The sequence below is a fragment of the Schistocerca serialis genome, chromosome 2, assembly GCF_023864345.2.
Source record: "Schistocerca serialis cubense isolate TAMUIC-IGC-003099 chromosome 2, iqSchSeri2.2, whole genome shotgun sequence".
In the NCBI taxonomy this organism is placed as follows: domain Eukaryota; kingdom Metazoa; phylum Arthropoda; class Insecta; order Orthoptera; family Acrididae; genus Schistocerca; species Schistocerca serialis.
Genome location: NC_064639.1, coordinates 537,040,854 through 537,061,845, shown reverse-complemented (window position 1 = coordinate 537,061,845; position 20,992 = coordinate 537,040,854). Strand labels below are relative to the sequence as shown.

The following is a 20,992-nucleotide window of genomic DNA, read 5'->3' as shown; positions in this document are numbered from 1 at the left end:
GAACGTAGTGGTGTGCACATGTTGGGAATACGGATCTCACAGGGAATGGCAAGGGATAAGTCCCTACAAGCGCACTATCCTCTGTGCCCTCAGATGCTCAGATGGATAGAGCGTCTGCCATGTAAGCAGGAGATCCCGGGATCGAGTCCCGGTCGGGGCACACATTTTCAACATGTCCCCAATGATGTATATATGTTGGGAATACGGATCTCACAGGGAATGGCAAGGGATAAGTCCCTACAAGCGCACTATCCTCTGTGCCCTCAGAGGCTCAGATGGATCGAGCGTCTGCCATGTAAGCAGGAGATCCCGGGATCGAGTCCCGGTCGGGGCACACATTTTCAACATGTCCCCAATGATGTATATCAACGCGTGTTTGCATCTAGGGTGTCCATTTAATTTTCATTTTAACCTTAGAACCCTTTCTGTACATGAATATGCTCCAGCTGTGAGAACAGTAAGCCTTTGCAATATCTAAAAATGTGTGTTAATGAGAGGGATCAACTTTTAGTGCAACATTTTGCAATTTATTTCTTTGTCAAGAGGAACCAACCCCAATGTTATTCAGTCAACTTAAATATCTAAGTGCATGCCATCAGTGGACAGGATGGAATAAGAATATGGAAAGGATAGATCGCTCCTTGCCACATAGAGGGGGCATTGATGTCCATACTGGCACAATGAAAGAGACTGCTAAAATATTAAACTTTAATACAAAGTCCTTCTTTTGAAATAACAGGTACAGTAGTGAAAGAGTGATTTAGCAACCCTGTGGATGATTTTGGCATGTTACATTTGGAATCAGAAAACGAGAGTGGTGCCATTTGGACATCCGACTTGTGCCATTGACCCTGATATTGATGTTCAATTGAGATGGCATCATGGACTACTGAACAATGCACTGTTACCGTGAATGTGTTTTACAAGAACGATGACATCTGTACGGCCACTCAGCACGTATTTCACGCTCAATACAATCTCGCATGTCAGCCCAGTCCTGTCGCCGCATGTGAGTGCAGAATTTTGGGAAAACCTGTGTTATGGTGCAAAAGAGTGGTGGAAGTGCAAAATGTGTATGCGCACCAGAAATCTCACAAGAGTGGAAGAAGCCTTCATCCAAAGTCCCTTGTGTTCTGCCCACAAGCATGTGCTGCAATTTGACATATTGGATCACAGTGAACAATGAATATTGTAAAAGGAACTGCAATACCACCCATTCAAAATCCAGGTAGTGCAAAAACTGAATGTGGATGACCTCCCAAAGTGACTAAGTTGTTGCCAAGAATTGTTGGAACTCACGAACGACAACACAGGCCTGTGTGACAATCTGATCATGAGCAATGACGACAATTTTTGTGTGTGAGGCTTTTCTTTAACAAGCGATACTTCAGATACTGAGCACCTGAAAATCCTGAAATGGTTCATGAAAAGTCACTTCACAGCCAGAAAGTGGTAGTGTGCCGCAGTGTATCATCATTTGGAATCAGAGGGCCTTATCAGTTTGAAGATGATTATGGCAATGCTGTTACTGTGGATGCAGATCATCATCTTCACATGTTGATCCATTTCCAGGTGTGGCAGCCTGCTGATCTTCCTGCAACAGCAAACACATTCTTCCAACCTCACAGGACCATGTGCCATATTCATGGCATTCCATAACACACTACAGAACATCTTTTCTCGTTATCTCATCTCCAAGGATGAGGACATTTCCTGTCTTCAAAGATCCCTTTACCTTTCAGCGTGTGATTTCTTCTTTTGGGGTCATTGTCCAGTGTGACCCATGGCACACCATCCAGGAACTGAAAGATCAAATTCGGTAGGAAATTAATCAAATTCCATTGCCAGTTCCGCAAAGAGCGATGTCTAACTTCAGAAAAAAAATTGAAATGCTTGTGAAGGGAAATGGCGGCCACCTACATGATGTCATTTGCAAGTGATCGTCATTTTAACTTGCAAGCATTGTAAATTCATGTTGTATTTTTTTTAAACTGCTGTGGACAAATTTTTATTGCCGGTGGAGGTTTGAAAACCACCTTTTTCCCTGCCACACCTGTTAGAAAAAACACACAAGCACAACTCTCACCCACATGGCCACTGTTCCAAGGTGATTGAAAACAAACAAACACACACACACCATATTAGATGGAAAATGAAAATTCTAAAATGCAGAGTGTATATGATTGGGAGATCCGGGAAAAACCCGGGAATTTTTTCATCTGGGAGAAAACCGGAAAAAAACCAGGAATTTTCCATTGTTTTTGTTTTCAGTTAAATTTTTGTAATTTTGACAGGTAAGAACCAATACTCTAACAAAGGATATTGCTGTGTCCCACTACTGCAAAATAATACTGCAGGAATAGAACATGAACAAGAGAAAAAACGAAAATAAAACTTAAATTTCAAAGGAAATGCACCATATACAGCAAGAAAATGCAGTGCTCATACAAGCGTTTGCCAGCAGAAAAATGTGTCAAAGGCCTTAGGAAGACCATGCAATGTTGCGTAACAACAAATTACCTCTGATGAGTGTGACGTCACAACTATTTACATTAGATTCGTTTTAGCAGTTACGAGCAGGATCATGCACATGCGCAGTTGAGTAGTACCTTCTTCCGCTTCTGGCTACAGAAATGTGGCTGTTGGCTGTGCAAGCAGTCGCAGCAAGCAGCTAGATGCTACCGGGAAATTTTACTGGAGCGCCCAAGCTGCCAGATTCATGCATGCGCAGCAGGCCCAGATCTAGGGGGGCGGCAAATTCATATTCTTGAGGGGGAAAAAAAACCTTGTTTCACAAAGCAACTAGCATCCAGCGCACATCAGTCTATCGATTATTCATATGACTTTGAAACACATTCCTGTTGGTTTTTGAACATTTTGGAACACATTCTAAGTTGATTTCTGAATGAGTCGTAAGTTGATTTGTGAATGCGTGAATAGTGTACATGATGTGTCTGTCAGGGGAATCCTCGTCACATGTAGAAACAAACTTTCCTACAGACAAAAGGGGCTGTATGAGCTGAGTGGAGTAAGACCAAATGGATGAATGCCGACCTCTTTCTGATTGTGTGGTTGATTGGGTTTACGAATTACCAGCTTTGTTATAATTACTAGTGAAATCCATAGATTCAGACTACAGGAGTGGACATAAATGAATAACAGGTAAGAAAGATTACGTATTACCTTCTCAGTGTATCCAAGAAAATAAAATTTTGACAGAAAATTTTTGGCCGGATCGCTGTACTAGTAAGGGCCAGTTGTACAGTTCCCGGCTAGCAGTCGCTTTAAGTTCTTTTCTGGAAGAAGCAAGGAAAATGCATTGTACAAACATGTATCAATGCCTAGCTGGAGAATAATCGCAGGATAACTAAACCGGTGATTCTGGCAGGTTAGTGAAGTTAACCGGCGAATAAGCTTTGACATTGGCAGGAATAGTTACAGAATTAGTGATGACAAGACATTGTTAGAACGAGGAAGGTGAAGAAACGTGGACATCACACAAATTATGGAACAATATGACAATTCCAAGTTTGTATAAAAATTTTGTACTACTACTTTTCGATCTCATGCCTGAGAAACTGGAGCGTATGAATGAAGTGTGAAACTATTTCCTAACATAAAGCTTTTTGCTTGTAGTGGGCCTAATAGGCATTTGATATTGGTACTTTGTGAATTATATTCAGTCATTACAAAAAAGACCGTTTGTGCCAAAACAGTCTCCTTTATTTGGTATGTGTTACAATTGTTGCAGTATTAGAAAGGCCTATTTTGTTTTATCTAGTAGACAGTGACAAAATAGATGTAATCAGATCGGGAAACCACACCATTCTTGGGTCCTATTTGTGTTAACAGCTTTTTCAGTATTAGACAACAACATTTCGACTTTGCATGTGGCAAACTGTTTGACGAACTTTGATGAGGTAATAGATTCTTTCGCAGAAAGGAAAGAACGCCATGTAAAGCTGTAGAAAGATTAAGAGAGGAAAAAATTCTAGGATCTAAGGATTGAAGAAATATGTATTGCCTTGCTTGTCTCATGTCTTTACTGGGTTTATGTATCCTATATTTAATTTCATGTCACACAAAGCAGCAAGTTGTTAACTGATAGTGAATAACAAGTGAAAATTTTCTGAAGAGTTCTTAAAAAAAAAACTCAAGGGAGTGGCGGGATATTGCCCCGGTTTGGAAATATCGTAGATCTGGGGCTGATGCGCAGAGCAGTCTAGTTACAGTGGGAAAGTGGGTAGTCTCCACGTGACCCATGTTTACATTTAGTGATTTTGCTGTTTCCTCTTCGTTTACTGCTCTCACGTCAAATGAAAACAAAACAGATTTCTGTGGTCGGAAGTTATCAAGTGAATTAAAATACATTTACATAATTATGGAAGGCTAAAATGTGTTATTACTTGCAGATTTTATTTAATTTTTTTTCCCACCTTTCTGAGAGTCAAGCATTAATTGCCTTGCAGAACAATGAAGTTATTTTTGATGGTTTGCTGAAGAAATTTTCTTTTATTAATCTTTCCACTGAGGCAGACAATATATTTGAAACAAAGTGGTTAATTCCACTCAATGTTCGCTGCATTTCAAGTGCACGTTTTCAACTTCTAGTACATATGGCATTATGCCATAATAAAGAACCAAACATGACATAACACAGTACTGGTACTCCAAAAAAATTTCCATCCCGAAAACCACATAGAAAAGCTTAATATCAGGTCATGGCCTACTTCTCTGGGAATCTGGACATACGAATGTGCACTTTTAAATGTACACCTTTTAGTATGGGTCACAAAACTCCGATGCTCTTGGAGTATCCTCTGATGTCTTGTTTCTTTTGTGACGTAATGTAAGATCTTTTAATGTTTTACACTTAAGAACATATGAGCTCCCTATGACATTGTAGCTGTGCAAGCGCAGTGACGCCTGCCATCTGGCACTCTCTGGCAACTGCAGAAATGAACCTATTTCTAACAGTTTGGGGAAAATATTCCGAATGGTGGTTTGAAAAGCATTACCATCAAAGTACCATTCTGGCAGTTACATCGGAACTATGTGCAAGAATGAAAAATGAATTTCTTAAATCACAGAGCATTTGACTCTCATTTAAAAATCAAATCTTTGATGACGAGCCATTTAGATGAATTTTCATCCCAGAATATCAGACATTCATGTCGTTATTAAAAATTGTACTGGCACATTTGTGTGATATAATCTTAAATTGTAATACGCGCATAAAAGACCAACATTATATGTGAAAGCTTAGCTTCTCTTGCAGTGTATTTATCTTCGAGACCAATATTATACATGAAAGCTTTGTGGTTTGTGTAGCAACACTATGTATATTAATTTAAACCATTAACTTTTTCTGTTTGTGTGTTCGCGTTACTTAACAGTGATGTTGCTATTGGCTGACTACATCACGTGTCCTAAGCTCTGAATACCCGCTGTCATCGGCTGGCGAGATCACGTGACATGAGCTATGACTGGCTTACAAAAGCGCATCGCAATCGCAATTTCAATGCTTTGGAAAGTAACATGTGGTGTTTGGTGGAATTCGAATTTATACTTTCATAATACAAAAATATGCAGGGTACATGTTGCTGCACATCAAAGATCTTTCCAAAATGCATTTTTTCCCTGTGTTTTGTTTTCTAAAGGGCCGGGAAATTCTACGCCCTGCAGAGTGAAAATCTCATTATTTGGACAGTTTAATAATATCTAAACTGGTTTTATATACCATTTTGTAATTGTGAATGAGAGGTAGATTAACTAGTTTGAGTCAGTAACGAAAGTCATCAGAGCAAAAGGTGTAAATCGGTTGTCTTGCACCAAAAATGTTGGTGTCAGTTTAACCAGCTGAGAAATTTATGGTCAGTGTTTTTTGGAGTATGGAAGATATTCTTCTTAACGGTTACCTTGAAACGGCCAAAACAATAACTAATAAAAATTACACACTTATTCAATATCAACTGGATGTCAAAATACATGAAAAGAGGCATGGACTGAAAAAACTGAAAATATCAATGTTCTTCAGGGTGGAATGCATGTCCACAAATATGCTGTGGCTCTGGGAAAACTGGAAGATTTGATGCATGATTAGTTGTAACACCTATCCTGGTCATAAAATTTGACACCCACTTGACTGCACCTGATCCTGCATCTGAAGCAATTGGATTCTTAAAAAACATTTCTAGCTGAATGAAAAGTTTATGGCAACCATAGAAGGATATTTTGCAACCCTTTTAGAATCGCATATCTTGCTACAACTTATTGCAAAAACATTGAAAAATAAATGCATTTTTTTACTCAATCAACATATTTCACTTGCAGCTCAAGAAATTTTCTCATTACTATAATAAAGCTGTGCTGTGATCATCATTAATTATATGTGATTTTTTTCATTCGTCTTTTACAGTGACTTGTTCTCCATGTGTAATCAAGTTGGCTGTCAAAAATTTTAAAAACAAATTGTAATTTTCAGGCAAATGATGAATGTGTTAGGGGAAACTCTTTCTATATACAGGTAATCTCAAGAATGTGTGTTATTGGTAGTTAACAATTAAAGTACCTGAGCTATGAACTTTGTAGTGTTGCATAGATTCTTTAGATGGTATGCTTATGAAGATTGTTCAGATGTACTGCTTCAAAAGAATTAGTTTATGCGCAATATTGCAACATATTTTTAATTTTTGTCTTATGACAAAACTTGGTTTCTTAAAACCATATGCCAGTAACTGCTTCAGCAATGAAAACCTGACATAATCATTTATGTGGCAAAAGGGTTTTGTAGGTAGGATAGCATCTTTGCTTCTCTCAAAAACCGATCTGTGAAGAACCATTTAATATAATTGTAGTTGTTTATTGTATTTCATTATGACATAACTTCGAATACTTGTATAGAACTTCACAATTCAGAAATATTGTAACACAATGATTTTAAGAGAATATTATAGTTTAATATTATTCATTGAAAATAGTGTTCAAAATAAAACACAAAGGATCTTTGAACAGAACTGTTAGTGCAAATGTCCCTCAGATGGTTGCAATTAGATCAGGAGAGTGACTATGCGGTCATGAGGCTTGCATGTTCCCTAGTCCCTATTTACTGTACAACATATTTTCTGGCATGTGAGTAAAAGGTAGGTAGAGATCTAGGTCATCTAAAGGAGTGTTCAGTATCATACTGAAGGTGGAGGGTTAAAAGCTGACCTTATTTAAGTGCCTTAAGAAAATAACAGAAAAGTTAACACAGGCTAACTGGATGGGGATTGCGCTCTCTCTAATGTGATGCCGCTGTATCGCTTCAGTCAATCATGATCTTACTGATTGAAGACTTCGTGAATGGCTTATACATATAAAATATTCACTGAGCAATAGATGGGAGTATGAAAACATAGTTTTCAAGTGTTGAAGATTCAGATCTAAATTCTATTATGACAAGATGCAGATCACAGAGGACAAGGTTATTGCAATAACAGAACAGAAAAGGCACTGCAGCCCAGGGCATCAGTTATAAAAGGCTGCTCAAAGTCTCCTTGGAACAGTACAATTTAGTCATTAAACATTACAGATAAATTTTGTTGCCACATCACAGATATGCTCTGGTAACATTTGATATTGTAGTGTAGTGACACCTTTTCAATGAGGAATGGAAAATTAAGATGAGTGGCTCCTTTTACCTGTGTCATGGTTTAAACCAATCCCCTTTTTCAGGGGAAAAAAGTGTAAAGGTAAATGGTGAAACTTCTTGTAAATGGTCGCATGCTGAAACTGTGCTATCATCAGCATTAGTCCCTTCTTCAAATAGTCACACAATTCGTAGATAACAAACAGCATTTCATTAGGCTCATAGTGTACAACATAATGCACAGAAAAAAGATCCTGTTTAGAAGGAGACAAGTCTGCAAAATTTTGACTCAGGTCGACACCCCCCCCCCCCCCCCCCCCCTCCCCGCAAAGAATCAGTGGTATTGGATCTTCCATAGTGTGGTTTTTATGTGACTTTAATATTGATCATGTGTCAATACGAGATGAACCAAGAGAAAAACTTGACGGGAAGAACAAAATCAAGCTGTAAATGCTCCACGAAGCCAGCGGTGTTGGCAGAACAGTTTACAGCAATACTGGCTTTCATGGCCAATATTTGCATCTTTGGTAATTTTTGTAGTAGGGGCAGTAGGCCATGGTCCAAGGCTTGTTTCTGTGCCTTGCATTTCACTTCAAACTGATGGAGACAGCAGCGGAGACTTTAAAGACACGGGTAGTAGTTTAATGCTTAAACCAGCTCAGAAAGCCAATTTGTGAACATATACTTCATCCAGGTAGTGGTCATGTTTTGTCTTCAAGAGCGCACTGCCTGAGATCACAGAGTCATTTTGACATGTGCTATGAAGCTTGTACTGAGGAATAATTGGTGCTCTTTGCTTTAGTTAGCCCTAAGGCCACAACCTATCTAAAGGCACTGTCCTCCTTTATTAGATATTTTTGTGCTTTTGAATTTCTGTGGCCTCTCTGTAAATCCTAGTATAGTAATGGTAGGACTTTGAAAACCGCACTATTAGATAAACAAATTTGGTAGTACCCTGGTCCCAGCGCATGATCTCCCATTGCTGATTTGTCTGTTTTCTCTTGACAAAAGTTGCTCCTGTGTTTTTTAATTGGGGTGTTAATACTTGTTTTTGTAGTTCGTATATACATGTGATCATGTGTGCAAGGGATATTGTACACTGCTGCTATGCAACCTGCCAACGTAGCGCCTTTGCAGTGTTCAAATATTCACACACTGTTCTTGTCAGTTTAAACACTATGTCAGTACAGTGTGTCCTCTTAGCACACTGCTAATTTTATAAATGGGAGGAAAACTTTTCCTTTTTCTGGTTATTTTTTGCTAAAAGCTCCAGATTTTTAGGATGCAGCGCTTATTTATCTTTTTGCCAGATAAGCCATTTTCTTTTGAAAGTAATTAGGCAGTCCATGTCAAGTCATCCAGGACATGACACCCATTATCTGGTTGTGAACTGAGGTTCTGTGTACTGCTTTTGTATCTAATATCATGAACTTTTGCCAGTTTTTATTGCTTTATATACATTCTGTTGGTAGCAATTTCTGAAAGTTTAATGCAATGCATTACTTCAAAGCAAACTGTAAAAATTTGAAAATTGGCTGCAGTTTTTAAACAAAAAATGGTATGTTGACAGTTTTTCCCCTGAATATCCTTTCGGACATGTAGTTTCTGAAAACATGTTAGAATTGTCCAATTAAATTTTTGTAAATTAATTCTACTTAATTTTATTGTGAAATTAAAAAAAATATTTTTGACAATTGCAAAAGCTGCATATCTGATGAGTCAGTGCGCGGAGTGGCATTCAGCTGGGAGGATATGTTGCGTGTCCACAGTGATTTCCGTAATACTCTGTGTTTGGTGTGTGGTGATTTTACAATGGATCGGTGACAGAACGGTGCATGTGTATCAAATTATGTGCGAATCTCGGGAAAAGTGCTACGGTGACCATTGCAATGATTCAACAAGAGTTTGGGGCACAGAGCATGAGCCGTACGTATGTGTTTGAGTGGCATGCTTGGTTCAGGGACAGCCATACAGACATCGAAGATGATGCTCACACTGGAAGGCCCATTAGCTGCACAACGCCAGACATTGTTGCCAAACTTTAACAATTGGTTCATGCGGATCGACATCAAACCATTCAAGACCTTGCGGATGAAGTAGGTATTGGTTATGGGACATGCCAATGAATGTTGACCGATGAATTGGGTGTGCATTGTGTCACCGCAAAATTTTTGCCAAGGATCTTTACTGCCGATCAGAAGGCACAGCGTTTTGAAGTGTGCAGGACCTTCGTCAGACCGCATCTGATGATCCAACCTTCTTGTCATGGGTTATCACCGGCGACGAGAGCTGGATTTACAGTTATGACCCAGAGACAAAGCAACAATCGTTCCAGTGGAAGAGCCCATTCTCTCCAAGACCCAAAAAAGCGAGACGGGTGAAGAGCATGATCATTGTTTTCTTTGATACCAAGGGAATTGTGCACAAAGAATTCATGCCACCCAAGCAAACAGTGAATTCTGCATACTACTGTGACTTTTGCGACAGCTCCATGAAAACGTGTGGCGATGACGGCCCAAACTTTGGTGTCAAGGGAACTGGTTGCTGCATCACGACAGTGCACTCTGTAACACGTCCTTGCTCACCAGGACCTTTTTGGTAAAAAACGACATGGCGGTTGTACCCAACCCACTGTACTCAACAGATATGGCACCTTGCGACTTTGTGCCATTCCCAAAACTGAAACTCAAGTTGAAAGGCCATCGGTTCGACACTCTGGAGAGGATTCAAGAAGCATCGCTGGCAGTGATAAACACCCTCAAAGAATTGGACTTCCAGAAAACGTATGATCAGTGGCAGAAGCGCAGGGACCGGTGTGTACGTTCAGATGGGAACTACCTCCAGGGTCATGGTGACCATTAGTCCAAAGGTAAGGTTTCAACAGATGGCAGCACCAGTCTTGAAAATTTTGGATAGCAGCTCGTATAAATAGGGGTGCTGACTTATAAAAAAAATATTGAGGGGGGGGGGGGGCATACTGGGGGTCTCGCCCTGGGAAATTTTTCTAAATTTTAGATGAAAAACAGTGAGTTTTAAAGTTTTTTAAAGTATTTTAGAGTCATATGATCAACATTAGAACCCCAAAATACGGACTCGTGATAACTCGACACTCTGGGTAATTCAACAAGCCTGACACATGTTTTGGCTTTGAAAACAGAAACAAAACATAAACACACACAATATTTTCGTAAAAAGCTAATTTGTTGTTGTTGTTGTTGTTGTTGTACAGGGTGAAGCAAAATTCACGCACTCGGGCTTCGCAGTGTGATTCCTCACATGCCAGCGACAAAAAAATGTCTGTCACAGAATTTCGTCCGGCGAGTACATCCAGCAGAAAAAGGATGTTAAAAAGTGGCAATCTGGCAACACTGTAACCACATGTATGATAACTACGTCTGTCAGTACATATTAGTTGTGGTGTACAGTTAGTCCAGTGGATATAGTTTTGGGTTAGCATGCAGGAGGTCGAGGGTTCGATCTCGGGTTGAGGCATATGTTTTTTATTTGGTAATTGTAGTCTGGGTGGTACAGTATCTAGCATCTTAATTGTCAACAGCGATTGCAGCAGATCCTCTAGAAAACATTTGCTCTTACATACTACAATTGTAGAAATGGAGGATTGGTCAGCTTTGAAAGAAGCCCTTTCCACGTCGTGGGCATGAATTTATTCACACCACTTCATCTACTAGATGGGAAACCTGGTTTCTTTGTACCCTTCTCCAATGCCCCATAGATCAGAACCAACTATTATTCTTGCCTCCTTGAGGTCCATTACATTCAGTTAGGGGGAGTAGGACTAGGAATGTGCTTTGAAAATCATGTCCAAACTCAGTTACTATTTGTATGTGTTATCACCATGGTCCCATTAATTATGCCTTTCAACATTGAGCCTGATAAGTGCATGCTGTTCAGTATGTGTCTCAGTGCATTATTATTATTGTTATCGATGGGATTGTGGAAACATCACATCTATTACTGTTAGGGAAACAGTGTAATTCAAATTAGCTGTCAGAGGGGTAATGCACGTTATCTGCAACAGCATGTAGGACTGATGAAGTGTTTATCTGTATGCACTGTCCACCGGACAAGGAGTAGTTGTGAGCGGAATAATGTGCTTGTGATAGATTCCAATGTGCATGTGTACACACATTGAATTTTCTCATTGTAAACCTCTAAGTGTGGCAGACGTATGGCATGGACAAACAATGCATATGTCAATATGCTTCTGGTCCCTGATGCATCTCAAAACCGGGCTGGTGTTGCAACTCGTGAATATGCTGCTAGATATCCTCATCGACACCATCCAGATAAGTATGTATTTCGTTATCTGGAGCTGCACCTTCTGGAGTCAGGTTCTCTCCTTCCAAAATAACGTGATAGAGGTTTTCCACAGACTCACCATACTCCAGCTAATGAGGAACCTATTCTGGAGAAGAACTTCAGTGAACAACACTTAGTGTAGCAAGGCAGCTGCGTCTCTCGTAATGCAAGGTCGTTGACTTGCTGCACTAGCATGGGCTGCACCCCTATCATTATGCTTTCATGCAACACCTGCATTCTGCAGATCACCATCAGTGGATGCAATTTTGTGAATGGATCCAACAACAACTGGAAGCCAATGATGACTTCGTGAATGCTGTTATATGGTCGGATGAAAATGCATTCACTCGTGAGGGTGTCTTCAATATGCACAATGCCCACCATTGGTATGAGGTTAACCTGCACGTCACCCATGACCGTGGCTGTTAAGTTCACTTTGGTATAAATGTCTGGGCCAGAATATTGGGCAATAGGCGTTTGGGCACCTACTGTTGCCTGGCTGGTTGACTGCATGAAAGTATCATGCATTTCTCTCAAACTATCTGCCTCATGTGCTGGAAGATGTTCCACTACATGTTTGGCAAAGGATATGGTTCCAACTTGATGGTGCACCTTCACACTCTGGAATTAATGTGCGGCAGTATTTGGACAGACATTTCTAGGGAAATGGCTCAGACGTGGAGATCCAGTTGTATGGCCACCCTATTCACCTGATTAAATCCCCTGGATTTCTTCCTGTGGGGACACCTGAAGGAGCACGTGTACTCTATTCTGCCGACGAGTATGGAACACTTGGTAGTGTGTATTCATGGTGCTCTTGTTACTGTGGATGCAGCTTTGCTGCAAAGGGTCCAGACCTCTATGATCTGGTGGGTTGTGCAATGTTTGGATGTGCTCGGAGGTCGCTTTGAGCATTTATTGTTCTGAGGACAACATATTCTGTTGTGAAGGTCATGTGGTCATTAATATGTACATTATTATTGTCACTGGTTGCTAATGTGCGACATCTGAGTGCTCGTATTACGTGTAGTATAAATGACAAGTAGACATTGTGTTATTGCACTGTGCTATCATCTCTAGTATCTCGAAACTGATAATGTTTTTGTAGTTATTCTGTCCTATGACAGGTCATTTGTTTCAACTGTCTGTTTCTTATTTGTGTAACCACATATTTGTTATGTTCAGAATCACAAAATGTTGTAAATTTAGGCTACATGTGAACTAAGAAAGAGTGTATATTACAGTATTAAATGTCAGATGAAATTAGCAAATAAAAAAAGTGAGCCCCAACCCAGGATCGAACCCTCGACCTCCTGCATGCTAACCCAAAACTCTATCCACTGCACCAGCTGTACAGGCCAATGAATATGAGCTGACAGAGGTAGTTACTGTACATGTGGTTACAGTGTTGCCAGATTGCCACTCTTTAACGCCCTTTTTCCGCTGGATGTACTCACCGGACAAAATTTTATGACAGTCATTTTTTGTCGCTGGCATGTGAGGAGTAGCGCTGCAAAGCCTGAGTGCGCAAATTTCGCTTCACCCTGTATAGCTCTGAAAAGACTGAGATTATATTTAAATAAATCCTAAACTATCGTGAAAAGAATAAAACATAAAATATTGCTTTCACACAGTAATAGCGCTTTGATTAATATGTGAAATAGCTAATTTAAGCTTACTCTGAATAAGGCTCAGGGTTTATTAAATAAAAACAATATCTTAAAGTTAATGCTTTACTACAGTTAATAAAGTTAAACCAGTGTGCCTAATTCTTTCAGTCAAAAAGTATGTAAATAGCAGGTTTTAATTGGGTCTTACATCCTAAAAATATTTAAGTATTTGAAAATAACTAATTCAGTACTATAGTATTACAGTACTAAACTAGTACTAATATTTTGAAACTGAAACTTTAACATTATGTATGTATTTAATTCTCTATTTTATAAAGATTTTTAATATCTCTCTAAATGCCATTATTAGGGCTAGACTGTCTTTAGAAAGGTGTAAATGCTGACCGTCTGAGTGGATTACTGGATACGAAGGTGTTGATGACTGGTCGGATATCCAATTCATCCAAAACATCTCGGTGGGCATGAAGAACAGCCAAGTTGTTCAATCGCTTTTATCCCATTGTTGATCGGAGATATGACTTCAGATGTGTAAGGGCTCTATATGATCGTTCTGCTGTTGCTGTCGTGATTGAAAGTACTTGGAGAAGCTTAATGCACTTCACTACATCATATAACATTTCTCCAACTGCTGTCTCTTTTGTAATGTACTTTCTTACATCACACACGTTTTTTTAAAACCAGTTGTTTTTTATTAGCAATATTGACTAACATATTCAAGTGTAAACGCAATCTCTCAATGTCTAGGCCATTTTTTAAAAACTCAGTTGATTTTTCCAGATTTGTTTCACCTCTGTTTACTAAAAGCAAGCACTTTTGTTCAACTGCAATGACCTGTGTGAGTCGAGTTGAAGCAAGCCACTCAGTAATGCAAGATTGCACCGTTTCACAAACTTCAATGTAAATAGCTTTGTAGTATTCCTTTGGGGTTTTGAAAGTGTGCGGTGAGCTGGCTTCATTGTTTTCATACTTCTTTGGTATACTTTAATTCTGAGGAAGCAAAGGATCATCAATTTGTGAAGGCTTTTCTTTTAAACACAATTACCAAAAGTATTCAAAACTATCACACCTTCCATTCAATATACAAGTCAAGCCCTCATATTTCTTTTCCAGATCAGCAACACTTAGATGAGAGCATTGAATTTTTCAGTGACATCCTCCACTGGGTTCATTGTATAGCAATAAAGATGTAAAAAGAGAGAAGTCTTGAATTGTAACATTGACTCAAGGTAGCCTGCACATTTGTAACCTGCCTCTGCTTTTTCCTCTGCAGAAAATGTTTCAAATTACTCTAGAAGTTCTTCAAAGTTTTTCAATATTCTCGAGATACTACAAGCTTGCATAGTCCATAGAGTTGGGCAAAGGGGTCGTAGACCAGCTTGGTCATTGGCGCTCTCACAGCGTGTGCTTCTGAAAAGTCCTATCCTTTTGTTGGATTCCCTTAAGGTGTTTATTAAGTCCTTGGCTAAAGCCATAATATCCCTCATAGACATAAGATGGCAGAGACTGTCTACAACTGCCAAGTCTAAACTGTGAGCAGTGCAGTGCACATAACGTGCTTTTGGTTGTATATGCAAAACTAACTTTTTTAGTCCTTTGAACTTGCCTCTCTCATTCAAGGCACCATCATAGCACTGTCCTCTTAAGTCATCCATTGACAGATCAAGATAAGCAAAAACGTCTTTTAAAATACTAAACAGAGTTTGTGATTCAGTGTTGGGGGTCTCGTGTAAGCCAATAAAGTCTTCGTTGATGATTAAATAATCATTGACAGTATGAATACAAAATGACACTTGTTCATGAATTGAAGAATCACTTGTTTCGTCGACCATAATAGAAAAATGTTCAGTCTTCTTGATTGAAGTCAATACCATTCTCAACCCAGACTTTCCTAGTAGATCAGTGATCTCGTTTTGAATATCGTGGGATGTCCACTTATACCCTGAACTCCCTGACCAATCTTTAAACTCAGGTATGTCATTCTTTCGGAGTTCCAACCAGGGCCAGGTGTAGGAATTTTACGAAGGGGGGGCAAGCTTAAATTTGCCACCTCTTCTTTCACTTCCAGTCATAAAAATCAAAAATTTTTGAGAGTAAATTGGGTAATATATTTCAAAATAAATGTCTATATCTGACAACAATAGCTTGTTTTATTAAATGAATTAAGGTTAAAGAAAACAAGCATAAACAATTTTAAAACATACAAGAATATACCATAAATCTCATACAATAATCAATTTAAAACTTTGCTTTCCAAGTTTTTTTGGCTGCAAAAACGTTTTTGGTATCATCATAGTTTATGGAAGTAGTTTGTTTGTGCTCTGTGGATATTATACTGACATTTGTTAATCTTTGTTGAGCAGTCACACTCCACAAAACATTTTTAATTAGTTTCAGCTTGCTGAAACTTCTTTCTCCAGAGCAAACAGAAACTGGTATGGTAAGGAATATTCTTAAGGCTGTAGTAATGTTGGGATACCCCTCTACCAATTTATAAATCAAACTTAATGTGGATGATGCAGTGGCATTTTGCAAGTCTCTCTCTATTACCAGGGCATGGTGTTTGAAACTTTCAATTTCGTAAATAAACTCTTCCTTGTTTGGACTTCTGCATAGGTATCAGACTGTTCTCCTGCTTTGGCCTTTAAGTCCTCCACTTCCATTTCTTGAATTTGGACACCACACAGAAAACTAAATTTTGCACTGATGTTCTCCAGTGCAGTAAACCGGGTACTCAGCTCCATTTTCACTGTCAGTTATTTCTAACAGGGACATCCTGAACAAATCTTCCTGTGAATGTTTGGATACTTCATCCTCACAAATCTCATTGGTCATTTTTTTCCTTTCTTCTGATCCTTTTTTCTGAGAATACTGTTGGTACCTCATTATCTTCTGCTAGCACTTTGGCCTCAGAAATAGCTTCAAAGGTACAAGATTCTCTGGAAATTTTCTGAAAGTTCAAAAGGCCTTGATGTTTTGAACAGCTTTATCAATTGTAAGGTCTAATCTTTTTAGAAACTGATTAACATGATCTCTTTTTTCAATATTGCATGCCAGAAACAAGTTACGGCAATAAATTTGAGTTTTCTCATATTTTTTAAAAATAAGCCTTGCCTCTGTTTTTGTTTCTGATATTGAGAACTTATAAGTTTCAATTTCGTCCAAAGCCTTTACAACTTCATGAAAATGCTTATAAACTGCTTCAACTGCCTCTGCTCTTGCAGACCACCTAGTCTTGCTCTGGGTTTTAATGTTGTGGGTTCATGTTTCTGTAAGATTTCCCATGTTGATGTGGAACCCACAAAAAATAGATACAAACGGTGGACAGTTCCAAAAAAACGTTTGGGCTTCAGCAGATGTGTCACCCGCATGTGCTCCTACTAAATTTAAAGAGTGAGCAGCACATGGTACGAAATAGGCCAGGTTATTCTTCACAAGTATTCTTGACTGGACCCCTTTGTACTTCCCAGCCATGTTTGACACATTGTCATAATACTGACCTCTGCAGTATTTAATGTTCGACCCATCTTGTTCTGTTTTTCAGTATTTCTTGATTAAGACCTCCTGTTTTATCTGTAACTAGAAGAGAGTCAACAAAACTTTCCACAACTTCTGAGTCATTTGCCTTCACATAGCGAACTACTTGAGTCATCTGCTCATTGTGGCTGATATCTGGAGTGCAGTCAAACATCAATGAAAAGTACGTAGCATCTAAAATATCTTCAACTATGTCTTGTCTAATTTTGTCGGCAATCAAATCAAGGAACTAATCTTGTATATGTTTGGAAAAATAGCTGATCTGCCCATTTTTTTGTGGCGTTCAATATGTAGACGAAGGGGGACATTATAGTGTGATATAAGATCAATGGTATTTACAAATTTCCCACTCTGTGGATCACCAAAATCACCAACTTCTTTTTTTACTCTAAACGGACTTCCTTGCTTTGCTAGAAAAACAACAGCATCAATAATACAGTGCAACACTGCTCTCCAGTGATATTCCTCTTTTTTTCTATGGTCTTGCAGCTCTCTACCAATGCCTCCACTTCTGAGAGAAGACTCTAGAGCCATCCAAGAGTAAAAACAAAATTTATGGTTTGTTGAATTTTCATGGGCTGGCAATTGTTCACTAAGCTTTCTCTTTAGTTAAGAATGATTTTGACTCAGAATCTGAGCCTATAATCTGCAGGGAATACAATATCAAACATTTTTGTTCTCACTATAACCTAGCCATGATCTTTTAACTTCTGTCCCATTTTTTAACTGCTTTAGAAACCAATCTTTACTTAAATTGCGACCTTCTCTATCGCTCTTACTGATGTCAGGATCACGTTCCTTTTCTGCTCTCATTTTTATGTTACATCTTTCAGAGTCAGAAAACCTCTTTGGCCTTATACCAGGGTCGTTAAAATCAAACTGAAACTCAGAAGATTCATCCTTTCACTGAACACTAGCTGATGTTCCAGGAAGTAGTGTTTCACATTCTGTCACATTGTCGTCTATTACCTTCATACTCGGGCCATCTTCAGTTTCACTTGAAACAAAAAATTATATAATCCCTACTGTACTTAAGAGATTTACTATCTTTGAATAATTTGTTTGTCCTTCTGTGTTCTGGTAGTGTTACAGTAACTGTGATGGATTGATCCCTGAGTCAATCCATATGAAGTGGTCCAGTGAGGATTGCTTGACCATTTTTAAATATTTTGATTTTTTATGTGATTGCCCTATAATTGAGAAGTTCAAAACAGCCTTAAAAATTGCCTTGCACCGTTACTGAATGGCGGTCATTTTTATTTGTAAGTGCAAGACGATTTTCCAGTTTGGAGACTTTAGCGATAATTTGAAGATATCTGATAAGGATTAAGTTACAACTTTGCAATTGGTATGCTTGTTTTTTTTTTTAGAAAAGTCTCCTTTACAACATTGTCCATTACACAAAATATCCTAAATTCAATTTATATTATACAGGGCTATTACAAATGGTTGAAGCGATTTCATAAATTCACTGTAGCTCCATTCATTGACATATGGTCACGACACACTACAGATACGTAGAAAAACTCATAAAGTTTTGTTCGGCTGAAGCCGCACTTCAGGTTTCTGCTGCCAGAGCGCTCGAGAGCGCAGTGAGACAAAATGGCAACAGGAGCCCAGAAAGCGTATGTCGTGCTTGAAATGCACTCACATCAGTCAGTCATAACAGTGCAACGACACTACAGCACGAAGTTCAACAAAGATCCACCAACTGCTAACTCCATTTGGCGATGGTATGCGCAGTTTAAAGCTTCTGGATGCCTCTGTAAGGGGAAATCAACGGGTCAGCCTGCAGTGAGCGAAGAAACGGTTGAACGCGTGCGGGCAAGTTTCACGCGTAGCCCGTGGAAGTCGACGAATAAAGCAAGCAGGGAGCTAAACGTATCACAGCCGACGGTTTGGAAAATCTTACGGAAAAGGCTAAAGCAGAATCCTTACCATTTACAATTGCTACAAGCCCTGACACCCGATGACAAAGTCAAACGCTTTGAATTTTCGGCGTGGTTGCAACAGTTCATGGAAGAGGATGCGTTCAGTACAAAACTTGTTTTCAGTGAAGAAGCAACATTTCTTCTTAATGGTGAAGTGAACAGACACAATGTGCCAGAACTGCGAGCTCGCATCAACGATGCTTTCGAACTCATTGATGGGGACATGCTGCGCCGAGTGTGGGAGGAACTTGATTATCAGCTTGATGTCTGCCGAATCACTAAAGGGGCACATATCGAACATTTGTGAATGCCTAAAAAAACTTTTTGAGTTTTTGTACGTGTGTGCAAAGCATTGTGAAAATATCTCAAATAATAAAGTTATTGTAGAGCTGTGAAATTGCTTCAATCATTTGTAATAACCCTGTATAATCTTACCTGATGTTTTGTTTTCTTTACTGACAGCAGGCTTTGTGAAGAAGGAATCCAACATTCGTGTCTGAGATAGCACCTCACTTATTTTTTTCTTCTTCTCTTCTGCTATTTTTCTTTATGTCACCCCATTACTCTGTTTTCGACCATCCATCACTATACAAGTTATTAAACAAATTTAAATACACAACAGAAGAACAATAGTGATCAATACAACAGAAAACAATGATAGGGTAAGGTGGCATAAATCTGACATAGTAATTTTTTGTGGCTATAAAATACTTATCCGAGGTCAGGTAATATACAGGAGCAACTTTTTGCAAAATATTTTTGTTATACCATCAATAGTTTTTGAGATATCTTTAAGTTCATTGGAAGCTACAAGCTGTATTTGGTGGAATTTGTATTTATACTTTCATAATAAGAAAATAAGCCACTTACATGTTGCCATGCATTGAATATCTTTACAAAATGCATTGTTTTTTGCTGGGTTTCATTTCCTAAAGTGCCAGGAATTCTATACCAGTGTATAAAATATTTACCACTCAAAGAATTTATAAGTTTTACAGCTCTGGGGGAAAGTAGTGTATTGTCACTATAATTATTTTCACCTGGGAAAAGTAAATTTGTAACAGGCGCACGTGGGAAAAATCTGGGATCTCTTTTTTTATTATTTTCCTTGTTCGCATATACACCCTGCCTTTACTATTAAAAAAAAATAAAAAATAAAAAAAGGCAAATCGACAGTGTTTCATTTGCTCATTTCAGCTTTTTTGGTTGAGGTGATGTCTCAGTTGCCACTCCTCACTTTGCCAGTTTGTCTCAGAAATGTGCTCGAAAGTCAAGGATTAATCACCTATGATCAGATGACTGAACCATTCATGGTCATTGGTAATCTTCTCAAGATCAACGCACACATTTCTTTATTGCCCTTCTGCTCAGTTGTGAGGTTTTTTGGCACAAACCTTTCACATGTGCTAAACCTCGAATCAAAATTCGATATATGCTGAAAGTGTTTTAAATTTAACAGGTCACCCATCATCCTTATAGTTAAACATCGGTCTGATATCTCAAGAAGATACACTTGTTCGACATTTTCGTCAGTTTTTGAAGTTGAAGATCTCCCTGGGCACGGTTCATCTTCTGCGTGTTCTCAGCATTCCAAAAATTGTTTGGACCAGTGAAACTAGCAAGAATGTTCCACATAGGGCTGTTTCAACTTTTCAGAGGCCAAAATTGCAGATTCCCAAAGTTAAAAAAAAACTTGATTGCATGATGTTGCTTTAAATTCCTCTGTTCTGTTTTTGTAACACACAACAAAAGCAAAATTTCACTGATGGCGTTCTCAAAAATCACATGATGGCTGTACGAGACTGAAACTGAGATTCTGGAATGGATGAACACACCGTTCTACACAAGAACAACAGCACAGCATTGCCAGATTGCTCACAGTGTTGTCAGTCTCATTACTGTTCTCACACACCTCATATATTTTCTTAATACAAATTTCACCAGAT

General features: G+C 38.8%; 1 protein-coding gene across 1 annotated transcript in view; it reads left to right on the top strand.

Moving 5' to 3' along the window:
• The window catches only part of LOC126457508 (G patch domain-containing protein 11), a 137,998-nt gene that overhangs the window by 93,108 nt on the left and 23,898 nt on the right, over window positions 1-20,992 (top strand). The window lies entirely within an intron of this gene.